The sequence below is a fragment of the Mangifera indica genome, chromosome 3, assembly GCF_011075055.1.
Source record: "Mangifera indica cultivar Alphonso chromosome 3, CATAS_Mindica_2.1, whole genome shotgun sequence".
Classification (NCBI taxonomy): Eukaryota; Viridiplantae; Streptophyta; class Magnoliopsida; order Sapindales; family Anacardiaceae; genus Mangifera; species Mangifera indica.
The window spans coordinates 20,641,093-20,660,305 of NC_058139.1; the positions used below are offsets into that span (position 1 = coordinate 20,641,093).

The 19,213-nt window shown below is 32.6% G+C and overlaps 1 protein-coding gene across 2 annotated transcripts in view; it reads left to right on the forward strand.

Annotated features, from left to right (window-relative positions):
• LOC123211675 (protein WVD2-like 3) overlaps window positions 1-11,678 on the forward strand; it is a 42,800-nt gene extending 31,122 nt beyond the window's left edge. The window contains exon 5 of one of the 2 annotated variants that reach the window (XR_006501448.1): window positions 11,535-11,678. The gene's annotated coding sequence lies outside the window, so the exon portion shown is untranslated. Of the gene's footprint in view, window positions 1-10,533; window positions 10,569-11,534 lie in introns of those variants that run through there. The other variant, XR_006501451.1, reaches the window with a different exon arrangement.
• Window positions 11,679-19,213: the final 7,535 nt, after the last annotated feature.

Genomic DNA, 19,213 nt, shown 5'->3' on the forward strand with positions numbered 1-19,213 from the left:
GTATACATAGTAAGACGAATCTTATACTCCCTTATTGAAACTGATGATTCACAATAGAAAAAAATATTTGACGGACAGTGCTCTGTTAATTCAAAGATATGCAAACTAGTGATTGATACATGTAATAGTAAGAACCTAGTTGCAAAACCACTTAAAATTAAAAACTTAGCCACACCTTCACCCTTATAATATTGGTTAGATTAAAAAAGGACCTAATGTGAGAGTAGTGGAACAATGTAGACTACCTTTATCCTTAGGAAAACTTATAAAGCTGAGATCTTGTGTGATGTTGTAGAGTTGGATACTTTTCATGTGCTCTTAGAAAGACCATGGCAATATGATGTAGATGCAACTTATAGGGGTCATAACAATACGTACTTTTTTAAATGGAAACAAAAGAGGATTATTGTGTTTCCTAAAAAAAGAGATGTGAGTGGTCCAAAGAAAGATGAGAAGACCTTACTATTAATATATTTAAGGAATAAGGAATTCCTCAACACCATAGAAAGAGGCAAAAACTCTAATAGCCGTCATAGTTAAAGGAGAAGAAGAGGAGAAGAAACCAATCCCTAAGGAAGGGCAAGGGTTACTTGATGAGTTTGAAGATATAAAAGTTAAACCTATTGGGCTACCACCATTGTAAGATATTCAATATCAGATTGACATAATTCTTAGTGCTAGTTTACCAAATTTGCCATATTATCATATAAGTCCTAAGGAGAATGAGATATTAAAAAAACAAGTGAAGGAATTACTAAAGAAGGGATACATTCAATAAAGCATTTGTCTATGCATTATACCCACCTTATTGACCCCAAAGAAGGATGGAAGTTAGAGAATATGTGTGGATAGTCATATCATCAACAAAATAACTGAAAGGTATGAATTTCTTATTCTTAGACTTGATGACTTGATGGATCAAATGCATGGTGCCAAGGTATTTTTAAAGGTAGATTTGAAGAGGGGGTATCATCAAATTAGAGTTCGACCAGGAGATGAATGGAAAACTGCATTCAAAACAAAGGATGGTTTGTATGAATAGTTAGTCATGCCATTTCGACTCTCAAATGCATTAATTACATTTATGAGATTGATGAATCAAGTATTAAAACCATTCCTATCTAGCTTTGTTGTGGCTTACTTTGATGACATTTTAATTTATAGTAAGAATGATGAACAACACCTAAATCACCTCAAACAAGTGTTCTTGGCTTTGAAAGAAAATAAATTATATGTGAATCTAAAAAAATATGTGTTTTTAACAAGAAAGTTATTGTTCTTAGGCTTCATAATTAGTGTTGAGGGAATACATGTGGATAAGGACAAGTTTAAAACAATTAGAGAATGAAAGACCAAAAACCATAAGTGAGGTCAACAGCTTTCATAGGTTAGCTACATTGTTTGAAGAAAGGAAAATTTCAATGGGAAGAAGATATAGATCGAAACTTTGAATTGATTATGGAAAAGTTAATAACAACTTTTGTTTTATCGTTGCCCAATTTTAATCAATTGTTTGAGCTAGAGTGTAATGCTAATGGAATTGGGATTAGGGGAGTACTTTCACAAGAAATGAGACCAATTGCTTTCTTTAGTTAGACGTTAAGTGAAGCTAGACATAAGTAGTCCACTTACCAACAAGAATTATATGTATTATTTAGATGTTTGAAGACATGAGAGCCTTAGTTTTTACCAAGAGAGTTTATCATCTATTTAGATTACCAAGCCTTTTAACACTTTAAGGCCTAAAAGAATATAGACCAAATGTTAGTACAATGGGGTTCGTACCTTGAGAGATTTAATTATATGATTATTCATAAATCTGTTGTAACTAATAGAGTGGCAGATACATTGAGTAGAAGAGCAGCATTGTTAGTTACAATTACCCTTGAAATTACTGAATTTGAGCAACTCAAAGAGCTATATGACAAAGATGAAGATTTCAATCAGGTATGGAATAATTATTTACATAATCTTCCCATGGAGGATTTCCTTATTGAAGATAGGTATTTGTCTAAAGGAAGTCAATTATATATTCCAAAGAGCTTATTAAAAGATAAGCTAATTAGAGAGTTGCACTCAAGTGACTTAAGTGGATATATGGATAGAGATAAAACTATAGTTGGATTGGAAGAGGGGTATTATTGACCTCAATTAAAGCGAGATTTAAGGAAGTTTGTCCAAAAGTGTCTTATTTGCCAAATTAGTAAGGGACAACAGTAAAACATGGGATTATACATGCCCTTAACCATCCCTAATGTACCTTGGGATGATATTTCCATAGATTTTGTGTTGGGGTTGCTAAGAACTCAAAGAGGATATGACTTAGTGTTTATTATGGTGGATAGATTCTCCAAGATGTCCTTCTTTATTTATTGTAGGAAAACAACTGATGCTCATCATATGGCCAAGTTATTTTTCAAAGAGGTTGTTCATTTACATAAGGTTCCATTATCAATTGTTTTAGATAGAGATAATATGTTTTAGACAACATTTTGGCTTATTTTGTAGAACACATTTGGGACTAGATTGAAATTTAGTAGTTACGCACATCCACAAACTGATAGACAAACAAAGATAGTTAACCATTCCTTGGGAAATTTAATTTGATGCATTTGTAGTGTGAAGAAAAGCCAATAGGACTTTGCCTTAACACAAGCTGAATTCGCTTACAATAATAAAATCATTGCCTATGGGCAGGAGAGCTAGTCAATGAGCTTTTACATTGGCTAACAATTATGTATCCATGTTTAAGATGGTGAAACAAGTTTTAAAGGAAAGTAATTTGACTTATAAAATCACCATTGATAAACATAGAAGGAGACAAGTGTTTGATGTGGGAGAGGAAGTTATGGTGTTTTTTTTTTTTTAAAAGGACTTTTAACTAGCATGCATGGTAAATCAAACCAAAAAATGTATAGTTCCTACAAAATTTTGAAGAAGATTAATGATAATGCTTATGTGGTGGACTTACTTGACAACATGAGGATTTCTAACACCTTTAATGTGCTTGATTTGACAAAATTCTACCATAAAGTTGACTTATACAATGATAACTCGTTGTCAAGTTCTTTTCTAGTGGGGGAGAATAATGAAAGACCAAGGAAAAAGGGTAGTAGGGTGGAAAATATTCAAAATACAAAAGAAATTATCCAAAGGAAGATTGATGATGTGGCACCCATAAGATGAAGTGGCATAAGATGTGACATCTTATTTAGAGATATGACGTGATAACATGGCTGTGCATGATGACATGAAGCCATAAAGGAAGCCTTAAGCATGTGAAATAAAAAATCCTAAGTCTTATTTAATTAATAAAGTTTTATTAATATTAGTTTTCCTAAATAAGTTAAGAAAACCTATTTTATTTTTGGTGAGTGTCTTATTTTGATTTAGGAAATAATAAGTTTTTGGAAGTTATTATTTAAGAAAGTTTAATTAAAATAACATTCCTTATGTCTTATATTTTTCTAGTCTGGTCAGGAGAAATAAGCCTATATAAAGATATGAGTTTTGTCATTCAAAGCATTTAGTTCAAGTTATTAACAAAATTTCTTATTTGAGTTTTCCTAAAAGTTCTTTTGCAAAGCTTGCAAAAATTCTTAGTATCCTTTTGCATCTATTAATTGATATCAACCCTAAGCATCATTGTGAACAATATCACAACTCTATTAGCGCTTGTCCTATATCAGAGTATTACTACGTATTCGTAGTCTTTGTTTTATTGCTCGAGATGACCCATAAATCCTTAGCTTAATTCTCTTTCTCTTTTTCTTTAATCTACTTTACACATATGGGTGTGTATCTATGGACACATAAGGGTATGTCCTCTTTTACTCTCATACACAACCGTTCCTTATTGTGGCCTCTCCCTATGTGTTAATCTTCTAAACACACAAGCATGTGTTATTATATAACACAAAGGTATAGCTCTTTTGATAATTATTTCCTTTCCTTATTTATTTTCTTCTCAACTACTCCACTTCTTAAGGGTATTCAAGTCATTTCATCGCACACAAAATCGTGCTAAAACTACATACAGAAAGTTTACATGTCCTAGTTGACTGCTAACTGGTTAACAACACCCAATGCGCATTAGAGAGCCAAGAAAGTTTAGCCTAAATTATGGTTATTACACACATGAGCATGTGTCCCATTCCACACGGTTATGTGATGAACCTAGGAATCTGACTTTGCTAACTCCCTGATCTTTTTCTTGTGCATCTTACCTATGCCCTTATGGATATAACATAAAACTAAACTTATACCAATACCATGCCTTAATAACAAGTATCAATTCCATGCCTCAATAATCAATAAAATGCAATCTCATCTAATCTCATCCATAAACTCATGGACAAAAGCATAGTTAGGGTTTGTCTATCTTACTTTTCCATATTATTCTAAAGCACAAGAGTCATTGTGACATCAATCATTCACTAAAGCAAAATCGCGTACGTGCCTATATGTTTGTGTGTGTTAGTGTGTATATGTGTGTACACACACACACAAAAATATGTGTCTTGATCTCCCTTCAATTTCATTAAACATAAATCGAAACTAACTAAAGAACTACTATCATTATCATGTTTCTATGTTCATAGTTGATCCACACACAAAATATTGATTAACATACATAGATTCATCTTAATTAAATTAATGGCAGAAATCATCATCCATAAACTCACAAATGGCGGTAATATCTCAATCAATAAGCATAGGACAATAAGCCTTACTTACCTATTATCTATAGAAAATCAAGCACATAGGTAGGCTATCTTCTCTCTAGTTTCCTCTTCTCCATGTTGCTAGAATTCAATCACCACGGCTATTACACAAACACCGGATGATCAAACTCATGTCCTCTTTTTTTTTCTAAAATGTTTCATGCACTTAAGGATTAGAATAATAATCCCTAAAATGCAACAACAAGCCTTTTATAGAAACTTAAACGCACAAACACACATAGAGGCATGTACTACCCATACACAGTCATGTGTCATGAAATTTGAATTTCACATGGAATATATCTTATTTGGCTAATGTGGCATGACATACAAGCCTGAACTCTCTATACATGATTATGTGTTATTGAAAACTCACACACTAACTTTCAAATCATACTAACTCATGCATACATGATATAAACTCATAAATAAAAACTATTTTACCCTCAAGTGTACTTGTGGGTGTTACAATTTATTCCTCTTATTGGAATTTTGACCTTTGAATTCACTAAAAATAGCTCAGGATGTTGCTCTATCTCCTAAGTAGCCTTTTCAATCTTATAATTCCTTCAAAGTACCTTGACCAAAGGAATATACTAGTTTCTTAACTATTTGGTCCTTTTATCTAGGATTTGAATCAATCTCTCATCATAACTTAAGTCCTCTAATAATTGAATCTCTTTGGTCTTTAACACATTGGAAGGATCCCTAATATATTTGTGTAATAATGAGACATGGAACACGTCATGAATACAGTTCATGCTCTTCGATAATGCAAGCCTATAAGTTATACCTAGAAGCTAACTTACCCTTTCTCTTGAACCTTATCATATGTTTAAATAGGGTTACTTTGATGAAACCTCTATTAATTACATTGAACTTTATATCTCAACATCTCTAATCGGTATAACTTTTTGTTGATCCTAGGTCTGTTTCATTCTCTGTCCAATTAGCTGAACATCTTCAATCATTTTTTGAGTCAATTCTGGTCTAAGAGACTGAACAAAGACATTTTTCTCACTTAACTCATCCCAGTGTAAATTAGAATGACACCTCCTATCATAAAATACTTTATAGGGCATTATCTGCATCATCGTTTAATAACTATTATTATAGGCAAACTTTACTAAAGGGAACATCTCAACCTAAGTCACTTTATTCTCCAAGCAACAAGTTCTTAACATATCCTTTAACACCTAGTTAGTTCTCTCAATCTGACCATTAATCTATTCATGATAAGCTATACTAAATGCCAAACTAGTGCCCAGTGATTTATGGTTACATATTTTCTCTCAAATTAGGTATGATATGTTGGAATTCTAAGAAACAAAGCATTGATGCTCAATTTATAACAAAAGCTAGATACATAGTTGTTGCTTCAACTATAAATCAAACCATTTGGCAAAGAAAACTTTTAGATGATTTGCATGAAAAACAAGTAGAAGCTACACCTATTTATTATGATAACAAAGTTGCAGTAGCTATAACAAAAAAGGTTAATCCATTATAGCTCAAATGAGCAATTAGCTGACATTTTGACTAAGGCAATAAACACCAAAAGGTTTGTTTAGATGAGAAATAAGTTAGGAATGGTAAATAAGTTTGTCAAGGAGGAGTGATGAAGCTATAAAGTAGTGAAGTTGGCTACTAAAAAATTTTGAATTTTTAAAGCTGGTTCTAGTGCAGAAACTTAAAGTTGATGTGGAATAGTTTTTCAACCTTAAAATGATGAAAACTTATTTAACCATCTTGTAATGCTTTTGGTTAGACTGCAACCAAACCAAATAGTAGTAGTTGTGTTTGCTATAGTTTGATAATTAAGGTTTGGTTAGCTTGTCAGAAATGGTATGGGTAAGCTTAATTTAAGCTATTATTGTATATGGATTTAGTGAAACTAATGTAAATATAAATGTATGGAAAAGAATAGAAAATGTTAACTATTTTACAACAACAAAAATCTTCCATTCCAGTTCTCTGATTTCACTCCTATGTTTTTGTATTTTTTTCGCACTTTCTTTGTATACAAATCTCCATTAAAAATCAACCATTTACCCATGCCTAAGGTTGAGAGTTCAACATTATTGTACTGCATTATATGACTCTATAAGATAGATTGATAACATCAAACAAAACCCCATCAAGAAAATCATAAAATCTTCAAATTTTCATGTCAATAAGCTAATAAGGAAACATGAGGAAACTAAAAATTCTTGACTTAAGGAAAAAATAAAACAAGAAAATATGTGGATACCTTGGCAAGAATTAGGCAAAAAATGAAGGGTTTCTTTGTGTTGGAGACTTGAATGCAAGTGTTGATCTCCTTCTTCTTGTTATTCTTCTTCATCATCTAAGCTGAAGAGATGTTAATAGTAACAATAGCAGTGACAACATATAACACTCCGAAACTAATAAAAACGTACAATAAAATTTAGAAATTTTTAACCAAATAAAGTGCTGAGCACACCGTATTTTATAGTTTTTTTAATCGTTTTGAATTTAAATATTTTATATATATATAAATTAATATGTCTAGTTCTATTCTAGAAATTTTTGTGAGTTTACCTATTCAATATAATTTATTAAAATTGTTATAGGATTGAGTATTAAACCCAAAATTTATTTGGCAAAGTTTGGGACCGATAGAGAAATTTAGCTTTTAAAGCTTTTTGAAATATTTTTGAATTATTTTTTTTATAAATAAATTAGCATGTCTAGTTTAATCTTGAAAATTTTCACAATTTTATACATTATATGCTATTTATTAAAATTGTTGCAATATTGTGTGTCCAATCTGGAAGATGGCAATCTTAGTGATCTGTGAAAGAAATTCATTTTACATGGCTTTTTAATTTATTTTCAGGTTGATTTTTTTATTTAAACCATCAATATGTTAAGTTTAATTCTACAAAATTTCGTAAATGTTTGAGTTATACTGAATTTCATAAAATTACTGGAAGCTAGAGCTATCAAACTTGAAAACTGTTGACAATCTTCATGAGCTGTGGAAAGAGTTAATTTTTGTGAAGTTTTAATATATTTTTTTTAAGCTGAATATTTTTTTAGTAAACTATCTATGTGTCTTTTTTGTCCTTGCAAAGTTTTTTAATATTTAAATTTGTATAAAAATTTATAAAATTCATGGAACAAAGGTTGTACAATGTAGGCATGTGTGAGTTTGGTATAAAGTTGTTCGTTTGGATACTTTTAAAATTTGTGAAATTAGTTTTGAATTAAGGTTCTTCAATGGAATCTAAGAAGAATTGTAAGATTTTGTTGATTCAACTGAATTCATTGATTGTGGCTAGGAATCCAAGAAAATTTTGCGTGGTTGTTTGAAACGTATAAGAGTTTATGTTGATCTTTGCTCTTATTTGAGATAAGTAGAAATTATTTATTTTCTATTTGCATACATGTTTGATTTTTTACCCTACATGTTTGGACATGCCAGTCAAATATGAAAATTTTGGTTTCTATAAGTTATAAAATATTTTCATGCAGGTTTTCTATTAAACCGAAACATTTATACAAGTATTTTTGTAACTTATATAAATATTCTATTTTGTTTATATATAAATGTTTTCATAAATTATATAAATATTTTGTTTTGTGTATATATAAACATTTTTGTGAGCTATATGAATAGTTTGTTTTGTTATGTAATACCCTTAGACAAATCCCACAACGACAAAGCAAGAGAGAAATATTGGGTTTGTCTGTACTTTGTTTGTGTATCCCACATTGGTTAAGGATAAGAGAATTTACCGGTTAAATAGACTGTAAGCTCTTTAAACTGTCAAAACGCGTTTTGGATTGTAAAGCTCAGAAGCAAAACTATGATGAATTGTGTGTCTAGAGTAGACAATATCTTGATAGTGGGTTGAGTTATTGAATCAGAAATGTTAAAAATGGTATCAGAACGGCTCTGCATGTCTTCTTGAATGATGGTGGGCCAAACTTCAATGTGGATGTTGAGTCTCGTAAGGAGGTGTATATAATACCCTTAAGCAAATTTCACATCGGCAAAGCATATGAGAGAAGTACTATGTCTATGCATTCCACATCGGTTAGAAATGAGAGAATTTGACTGCTTAAATAGCCTATAAGTTCCTTAAATTGTCAATATGTGTTTTGGCTTGCAAAGCCTAGAAGCAAAATCATGATGGATTGTGTGTCCAAAGTAGATAATAGTTTGACTGTGGATCGGACTATTGAACTAGGGTTGTTAAACCATGGTGGACTCTATCTACAAAGTAGACAATTACCATGATGGACAATATCTTGACAGTGGGTCGGCTATTAAACCAAAGATGTTAAACCATGATAGATTATATATCTAGAGTGGACAATATCTTAACAATGGGCACAGGAGCTGCTTCTTTCTTCTTAATGTCATTGTTCTTATTCTTGACTTCCTCTTTTAAGAGCTCAACGTTCTCTGAAACAACCTTGGTGCTTGCCTCCTTTGTTAAGAAATCTCTTCTTTTCCTTTGCTTCTTTCTTTCTTGATGAGAAGCTTCTGGTTGGAGGCGCCTTTATATAGTGGTGATTGGGCCAATACTGAACGAACACATGGAGGTTCCCATTGGATTAACTTTGTAGGCCTTTATTTTAAGCGGGAACAGCCATGCCAGCAACAAGTTATAATTGCAAGTAGTGCTAGTGGAACGATCATCATGAAATAGTTATCTTAATTAATTTAATTAGGGTTGAGTTTGTTCTGTTTTAGCTATTATTGTTTATGAACAGATAAAATCTACTTTTTAACAAGAAATCTACATAAACAGATCAGTGGTCGTAACAAGTTGAATTTGACGCATTCCCCAATGGGTCATGTTACAGACCACCTAACTGCTTTGACATGTCTAATTATCTAACATATACTCTTGTAATAGTTCATTGTTACTGAAATATTGTTTTTCCCACATGCTTTAGAACAATGATTGAAGAGTATGGAAGTTGACAAAACACAACTTTTTTCCGTTTTCATTAAAGGCTGTTTGGGTTCTCTTGTAGATGAGCATGAGGTTTTTGTGAGCTTTCCTCAGATGCAAATCATTTAGTATTAGAACTACGATCACGTCTTCTAATTAAAATGGTAACATTAGCACTGTAATATTCGACCAAGGCTCGCTCTAGCACCGAGCTAGGGCACAATAAGCTTGGGTGGGCCGAGCATAGTTCTCCCAACATTCTTATATGTATGTAAAAAGTCATGTTTTTCTATTCATATTACTCGTAAAATGAAGCAATATTGTATATGCCCGGCATGTGCAATAGCACTGCAATTTTTAACTAAACACATTTCCTAAAATTAAAAAGATAATAAAGGAAAAATGAATGACACAGATGCGCAAACACCAGTATGTATCTCCCACAAACTGCATGTGCACTCCATTTCTATGACATCTTGGGGAGATTAGGAGCAACGCTAAGTAGAAATGGCATACTATGATTGTTTCCTAGCTCAAAGCGAATTCTGGAAAAATAATCTCTACAGTGAATGCCATATAACCAGGCCTTTGTTAGTGCGACAGGCTGCAAGTTGGAGCAATGATCCTGTTGGCTTTCTCAAACATTGGCTTTCCAATCTGGGAGACAGTGAAAGAAAGGACCATTGGTAGGAAATGAGTAACTAGAATTGGTGACAAGTAAATCTAACTAATGAAAGCAGTTGAACCTTAGGTTTCTGAATGAATTGGCTTTGATTGTCCTCTAGCTTGGAGAGTATCAGACATATCTTCTTTATCCCTGTTGCATTTACCCAAAACATGTATATGATTGTTTAAAATGAGAGGAAATTTGTTTACAGGAAAAGGGTGTGGCCTGGCCTATTACCTCCTCCATTATCTCCTTTAAGAAGGTCATCATCACTGTACCACTGCAATACAATATAAGATCAAAGAAACCTGTTAAGAAAATTTCAGAGTGGTTTAGCCTATTATCAAAATATGTCGTCAAAATGTATCTTAATAATTTAATGAGCTCATACTCTATTTAAGCAATCATATTTTAACATTCTAAGGGATATGGGATATACATCTAAATCCAACATCTGTTGTGCTTTGCCTAGGAGAGTGTCACATTGTCAGAGTAAAGCACATGAATTGCAGTAAGTCTCTAGGAAAATCACTACTACCATTCAATGTTTTAAGAAATTCAAACAATACGCCAAGCAAGATTATTTGATTAAAAAAAAAATCTGAAAACCTTAAAAATTTCTTGAAACCCCATCATTTTCATTCCTGTGAATTCTTTAAGAAAACGGGAAAAATCACACCAAGAATTTCAGAATACAAGCCTGAAAGTGTAGAGGCAGATAAGAAAACTTCATTTCTTCTAAATCCAAGGATAAAGATTCTAATAAGCCTTTAGAGCTTATTTTCTTTTCCCTACAGTTTTCTCGTCAGCCAAACATACCAAGCCAAGAACCAAAAAAAAAAAAAAACCTTAAGCCCATTACACAAGATTGTAAAGAAATCAATACACATAAAAGCAATCCCAAACATTCCACAAGAAATGGACAAGTGAATCAATAAACTTTTGTGCTTATTTTCTTTTACAGAATTTTTCTCATCTAAGCAATCATAATTGATCCGAGAAAGTTTAATTAGTGCTTATTTACTTGGGTATGTTGGGCAAAGCAGTAAGTGCAGATAAAGACATGCAGTGACACTTTAATTAGTGATATTTGGAAAGGAGAGAAAATAGAAACTATAAACAAGAATTTGTGTTTTTTTGCTGTAAAATGCAACTTACAAGTCTAACCTGAACAGAAAGGCTCTGTATATTATATCTCAACTACACTTGCAGGTAAAACTGGCAACACTACAGTGGAAAAAAATGGAGACGCTATGCTTCACAAGATCTGCTCCAATAAAATGTCTCCATCTCAATCAAATCATCATGTTAGCAGATTATCTAAAAGCAACTCCAAACACTAATGGGTATATATACATCTCTTTTAAAAACTCATATAAACTGAAGAAGAACAGTTATGCGGAAGACCGCGGAGAGGGAATTCTTAAGCAACTGCTGGGTCAGGCATGCCTATCGGATTCCACATTAGGTGCTGTGGCACCATCAGCAGCAGTTGTGGTCTTGTCCAGACTCTGAGCCTTCCTCAGAATAATTTGGATCTGACAAGCCAGAAAAATGGATGAAGAATAAGAACTTGTAACGGGCGAAAAAGAAGGAAGCTAAGTTAGCAGTACAACCTTAGGTTTCTGAATGAAAGAACCTCCATGAACCATCCATCTAAGAGCCGGTGCAGATCAAAAATCAAGAAAAAAATATAGTTTGTCGCTGCTGCTTAAGTTTCGAGCTAAGACATAATTCATTCAGCAGCCTAAGGTTCAACTGCTTTCATCAGTTAAATTTACTTGCACAAATTCCAGCTTCTCATTTCCTACTAATAGTTTCATCTCGTTCATTGTCTCCCAGATTGAAAAGCCTGTGTTTGAGAAAGCCAAGAGGATCACGGCTCCAGCTTACAGCCTGCAACAGTACCAACAAAGGTCTGGTGATATAGATATTCACCGTAGAGATTATCTTTCTGAAATTCCTTCAAGTTTTGAGCAAAACTATAAATATCTTACACCGCTTAACATTGCTCATAATGTCACCAAGATGTCATAGGAATGGAGTGACGATATAATTTGTCGCTTCTTTTTCCCTTGTTATCTTTTTATTTTTAAGAAGTGTGTTTTAAAAATTACAGTGTTGTTGTTGTTCATATTAGGTATATACAATATTGTTTCATTTTACAACAAGTATTAAGAATAAAAAAACTTCTTAGTCTCTCTAACTCTCTTTTCTGCCTAACAACGTCGTTTTATAAATAAGTCGCAAACTTTAAACCACAAATCTAAATCACAAATTCAAGCTATGGATCCGAGCCATAAATTCAAGTTGAGCTAGAACTATAAATTCAAACTATGAATTTATGTCAAACTAGATCCAAACACTCCATGACTCAAATTTGGTTCGGTTTAAAAGACACTCTAACTCATCCAGTTTGAACTTGATTCAAATTTAAACTAAACAAATTTAAAACAAGCTGAGCTCAACTGACTTTTATGATCGAGTCAGCTTAATTTAAATCCAACCCAATGATAAGCATCGGTTAATCAATCTTATTATCTTGTATGGTGATAGATGAATTAAATGAAGTGAGGATAGGACAAATAGCTAGGTTTTTGAACCCACTTTTTGGATACTTACATCTATAGTTATGTGATTAGTGACTTTATGAGGTAGCTCAGGCAAAGTGGGAGTAGTAGAATGTCATGATTTTGGATAAGGGTTCTAAAAAGAGTAGTTGAATTTCTATAAGAATCTCTTCATCCACTTTAAAAAAATGCTTATTTAATCGAACAAAAGGAACATGTTACAATATAATTGGTTATCATACTAACAAATCTGCCTGTCTTTTGTCTCACAATTCTCAATTAAAAGTCCTCATCAAAATTAGCAAAAGCGACTGATCTTGAGGGTGCTGTTGATTTGCAAGTTTATGTGTATGCATGCTTTTTTTTTTTCATTTGGCAAGGAGTAGAGATAAACAGACTAAGAAGTTTTGTTTTATATTCCTAATACTAACCGTAAAATGAAGCAATATTGTATATGCCCTGCATGAACAACAACACCAGAATTTTTAACTAAACATAATTCCTTAAAATAAAAAGATAACAATGGAAAAATGAGTGGCCAACAATATCTTCACTCCATTTCTATGACATCTTGGTGATATTAGGAGGAATGCTAAACAGAAAAGGCATAATATAATTATGTCTAAGCCCAAAACTTAGAGAAAATCCAGAAAGATAATCTCTACATTGAATGTTAGTATCACCAGTCCTTTGTTGGTGCAGCTGCATGGTGTAAGCTGGAGCAGTGATCCAGTTGGATTTCTCAAAGACAGGCTTTTCAATCTAAGAGACAGTGAAAGAGATGATGCTATTGGTAGGAAATGAGTAACTGAAATTTATGACAAGTAAATTTAACTTATGAAAGCAATTGAACCTTAGGCCACTGAATGAATTGGCCTTGATTGTCCTCAAGCTTGGAGGCTATTAGACATATCTTCTTTGTCTGCGTTGCATTCACCAAAAGCATGTATCTGATTGTTCAAAAATGGGAGGAATTTGTTTAACAGGAAAAGGGTGTGGTCTGGCCTCTTACCTCCATTGTATCTTTTCAGAACGGCGTCATCCTTGTGCCACTGTATGTTCATCTGCAATACAACATAAGATCAACGAAACCTGGTTAGGAAAATTTCAGAGTGCTTGTTCATTTTAGAGAACTATTTTTAGCATCCACGGTCTAATAGTTTGATCCAATATCAAGATATGTTGGTATGGGACTCAATGTTTATTGTAAATACTAGAATAATTTATCATGGCTTTTGGGTTTTACAACCCAAAAGACATCTTGATATCTAGTGGAACACACAACAATCTTAGCAATGTGGGATGCACATCTTTACTATGTTTTATTGGAGTATCATAGTAAAACACATGAATTACATTAAGTCTCCAAGAAATCCTTACTGCCATACAATGTTTCAAGAAATTCCAATAAAACGCCAAACAAGATTATTTGTTCAAAAAAAAAAACTGAAAACCTTTAAAATGTCTTGAAACCATATAACTTTCATTCCTGTGAATTCTATAAGGAAAGAAGAATAGAAGCCTGAAATTGTTGAGGGAGATAAGAAAAGTTCAATTCTTCAAAATCCAAGGATATAGAATGTAACCCTATAGTTTTCTTGGCAACAAAACATACCAAGCCAAGAACAAAAGATAAAAGCTTAAGCCCATTACACCAAGATTGTAAAGAAATAAAAAACGCCAAGCAAGATTATTTGTAAATGAAGAAATCTGAAAACTTAAAAATGTATTGGAACCCCATCATTTTCATTCATGTGAATTCTTTAAGAAAAAGGGAAAAAATCACAACCGAACAAAGAATTTCAGAAGGTAAGCCTGAAAATTAGAGGGAGATAAGAAAGCTTCAATTCCCCTATAGTTTTCTCGGCAACCAAACATACCAAGCCAAGAACAAAAAATATAAACTTAAGCCTATTACACAAGATTGTAAAGAAACCAATACACATAAATGCAATTCCAACTATACCACAAGAAATGAACATGTGAATCAATAAACTTTTGTGGTTATTTTCTTTCACAAAATTTCTCATCTAAGCAACCATAATTGATCCAAGAAAGTGATATTTACTTGGGTACGTTGGGCGAAGGAGTATGTGCAGATAAAGACATGCAGTAGCAATGTCAAGATTATCAAGTTACCCCTTCTTGTAAATTGATGAAGACAAAGTAACGCTTCCACTACGAGCAATAGTTCTGGTGCCATCTCTCAAGTAAAAAACTCCATGCAACAATGGCGCTTCTTCGAATGTTGGAGAGGCTTGAGACTTTTGTGAGGGAGTCTGTTGTGATGGGGGGTTGGCCTTATGTAGAGGTAATAGTTATCTTTGGGGCCTAGTGTTTGTTAAGAGCATTCGGTTAAAGGTAGTTTTAAAGACTCATGAGATTGCATTTGTTTCCTAAGCAGCCTATGCACCCAATTCATTACCACTCTATTTGTAGGCCGTTATTTCAAGCGGGAACAGCCTTACCAGTAACAAGTTGTAACTGCTAGTAGTGCCAGTTGAACGACCATCATGAAATATTTATCTTAATTAATTCAATTAAGGCTGAGCTTTAGCAGTAATTAAAAAATCTCTGCAATTTTGCGAGTTATCTGTTAGACTTAGATTATAACAATAATATAAAAGGAAAAGGACGAAGGAACAGTATGTACCATGTCCATGGCTTAGATTATAACAATTATTGTACTGCTTTATGTAACACTGCAACAAGTACATATTAATAAGATTAAACAAAACCCCATTTAGAAAATATGCAGATTTCGATGCCATTAATTTTTCATTTTAGTAAAATGAAGAGAGAAAAATGAATTAAAACCACCCATCTAAGAGCCTATACAGATAAAAAATAATATATATATTATATATAAAATCAAAATTAAGCTTTTAATTAGAGTTGAATTCAAACCGAGTTTGTTAGATCTCGATTCGAGCTTGACTCAAACAAGTCTGAAACAAGCTCAACTCAAACAAACTTGAGCTTGGGTTTTGGGGTGTTCAACTCATTAAGTTTGTGAACTTAAAAATTTTGATACAAAACAACATCATTTTAATCAATATATATTAAAATGACATAATTTTAATAACAAACTAGCTAAATGTTTGAGTTTGGCTCTTTTTAAACAAGCTCAGCTCAAGTTAGAGCTTAGTTCCATGCAAATCACGCCGAGCTCGAGCTTGACTCGGCTCAAATCCAACCCTACTTTCAATCCTACATTTTATGAAACCTTTTAGAGGAATTGTGATGAAATATATAGCTAATAAAGAAAACAGAAAAAAAAGTTGATACCTTGGCAAGATTGTGGTAGAAAGTGAAGGGCTTATTTTGTTATCTTCATCATGGAGATTATCATTCTAGAATTCCTTAGAGCTGACAATTTTCAATAAAACCTGTTAACCCGACATAACATAATATGAAAAAAATTGGATTAGGATTAAAATTTTTTGACAGAAAATTTATTTCAAGTCAACCCAATACAACTCAAAAATTAAATCGGATAGCGTTAGGGTCCATAACAAAAGTAACCCGATACAACCCAAATCGATTCAAATATTATAGAGAAATGTTACTTTAATAGAATTTGTTAAGGATAAACTATAAAAATGTTGAAAGACAATATCAACAATAATTGAAATCCTTACAGATTGCATATAGTTATAATTACTCATATTATTTTTTTTATTTAAATATTTTATTTATTATTAGTTAGATTGTTAATATGTTTTAAAAGTCTTAGTATGTAATTTTTAGACCATTTATAAACAAGATAAAATGTTATATTGTATGTTTTATTAATAATAGGTTGGGGTAATTTGATGAAGAAATTAAAATAGTAAAAACACCTTGGAAAGTGAAAATAGTAGATAATTTCAGATCAATTTGGATTGAGTTAGATCAACTCAAATATTTAAGAGTTAGGTTAGGATTAAAAAATTTTGACATGATTCTAATTCAGATCGGGCTAAAATTGAAGGTCTTTAACAAAAAACCCAAATTGGTACAATACGAACATGATCCGATGGCACAAACTGTTAGGTCTATAATTGCCCTTGCCTTGACCTATATTAACTTTGTCATCTGGAGTTTATCTCTATACTCTCATTAGGATGATATTGGGTCTTACATCTTACAACTATACTCATACTACTCTCAAGAACCTTTAGGCTATGCATCATAATTCTCAGATTAAACTAAAACCTTCTCGGCCACTAAAGAACCACTCCCTGAATTCTTAACTAGTGTGCCATATCATCTCTAGGGTCAACTTTGTTTCACTTGTTCACAAAGAAACCACTCCCTTAGACTTCTATCTGATGTGACATATTATTTATTAGTAAAAGCATCATCATCTGGAAGCTATGTCTCATAATTGTATACTAGGTTGATTGAACTAGATTGAATACATGGATTTGACACATTGGCCATGTGAACACTTGTTGATCCACTACACCTGAACATATCTCATTTGGGTTCTACTACAAACAAGTATCTTACTACGAGTACAATGTTTTACTATAAGCAGTGTAGGAAAAATGTACACATAGTGCCCTTTTGTAATGATCCTAACACATTTAACATGCATGTGTCTCAAGTCTCATGTCATCTCTAGCTCAACTTAGCTTTCACCTTAACCATATCTCACGCCCCTCCAAAGTCTTATCTCTTTGGCACATTGGGTACTACTATATACTCAGGATTTCTATACTGCCTCTTAGAACAACCCATAAACCTTTAGCCTAGTTTCCTTTATCTTTCTTTATTATGCCCTTTATACATGGATGTGTCATCTAAGATACCTAGGCATGTATCTTCCTTGTACATTAGACATGGGCATGTTGCTTTATTGTGCCATATGCATGGGCATGTTGCTTCTTAAACACGGGCATGTTAACCTAGGAAATTATACATGACCTTTTTTCCTCAAAACCTTTCCTTGTGTAAACCAAATCACTTATACACAAGGGGGTGTATGTCTCCTGACATGAGCATGTATTCTTTTTTCTATAATTAGCATAATTTTCAAACATAACTCATTTTGATTGCTTTACTTCTTAAGGGTATTTTAGTTATTTCACCCCACACATGGTCTTGAAAAAGTCATACACAAGTGAACCTAGTGCCCGAGTTGACTGCTCAATTATCAATGGTGTCCAATAGTTGTCGGATCATTGGAAAACTCAATTTGATATCTAAAATTCATGCACACGGGTATGTGTCCCATACCACACAATCTTGTGTCCAACCCAAAAAGTAAACTGAGGAACCTTAAATTTCACAATCTATATGATCCTTGTATGTTTTCATGCACCCTATAGATAATTCCATACTATACGATGAATTAAGGACAAGAATTATAGCTTACAAATCAACCATACAACTTAAACATTCATGAGCAATCGCAAATCATACCTTTACTCGTGTTACTCAATATCGCATCCATAGCTAATTTATCAAACAACATGCCACTCCTCTCCAACATATGTATATATTCATTCTCATCACAAGTTCATCAACAATATGCAAGATCCTTATCAAAGTCATGAGAATAGCACTGCATTATTAAAAAGATTTCAATTGTAATGATAAATTTTTTTTTTTTAAATCAACATGTCCAAAACCATAAATTGAAACTATCCAAAATAAAAAATAAATAAATATATATATATCAATTTTCACAATAACTACTTAATTTGGAAAAAGAAACCACAAATTCGAAAACTATATGTTGAAAAACCTTATAATGGAAAAAATATCAATTTGCCTCCTTAAATGGTAAATATCATAAAACCCCTAAGTGAAAAATATCAAACAAAACCCTTTAATGGCAAATAGCAGAAAGGCCCCTCATGAGAATCATCAACTAACTGCTAACCCTAAACTCGCAATTTCAAGAGGTGGGAACTATTTCAAAACCCACATTTCCCCCTTCTCCATGACCCACAACCCTCTCAAGTTCTAAAAAGTGGCTTTTTGCCCCTTAGTGTTTTAAATTTCGAAAACCTAAATATTTACTAGTCATCCAACTTCTTTTAGAACTTATTGTTAGCTACAAGGTAAAAATGTCATTTAACTAATAATATTAAAAAACTAAAATTTTATCTCATTTTCTCCTGTTAATTTAAAAGTCTAACAATTTCTTCCACCCAAAAGTTTGAAAAGATATCTTTGCCCCCTAGTGTTTCATTTTTTCCCTTCCTTCTCTAACGACCATTCTCCAGCCGACCTCCCATCTGTCGATGCTCCCTTTCACCTCTTGAATGAAGACACAATTGCAAAGCAACCATGATCGTGATGAATCAAAGTGGCTTTGCCAAAGATCCG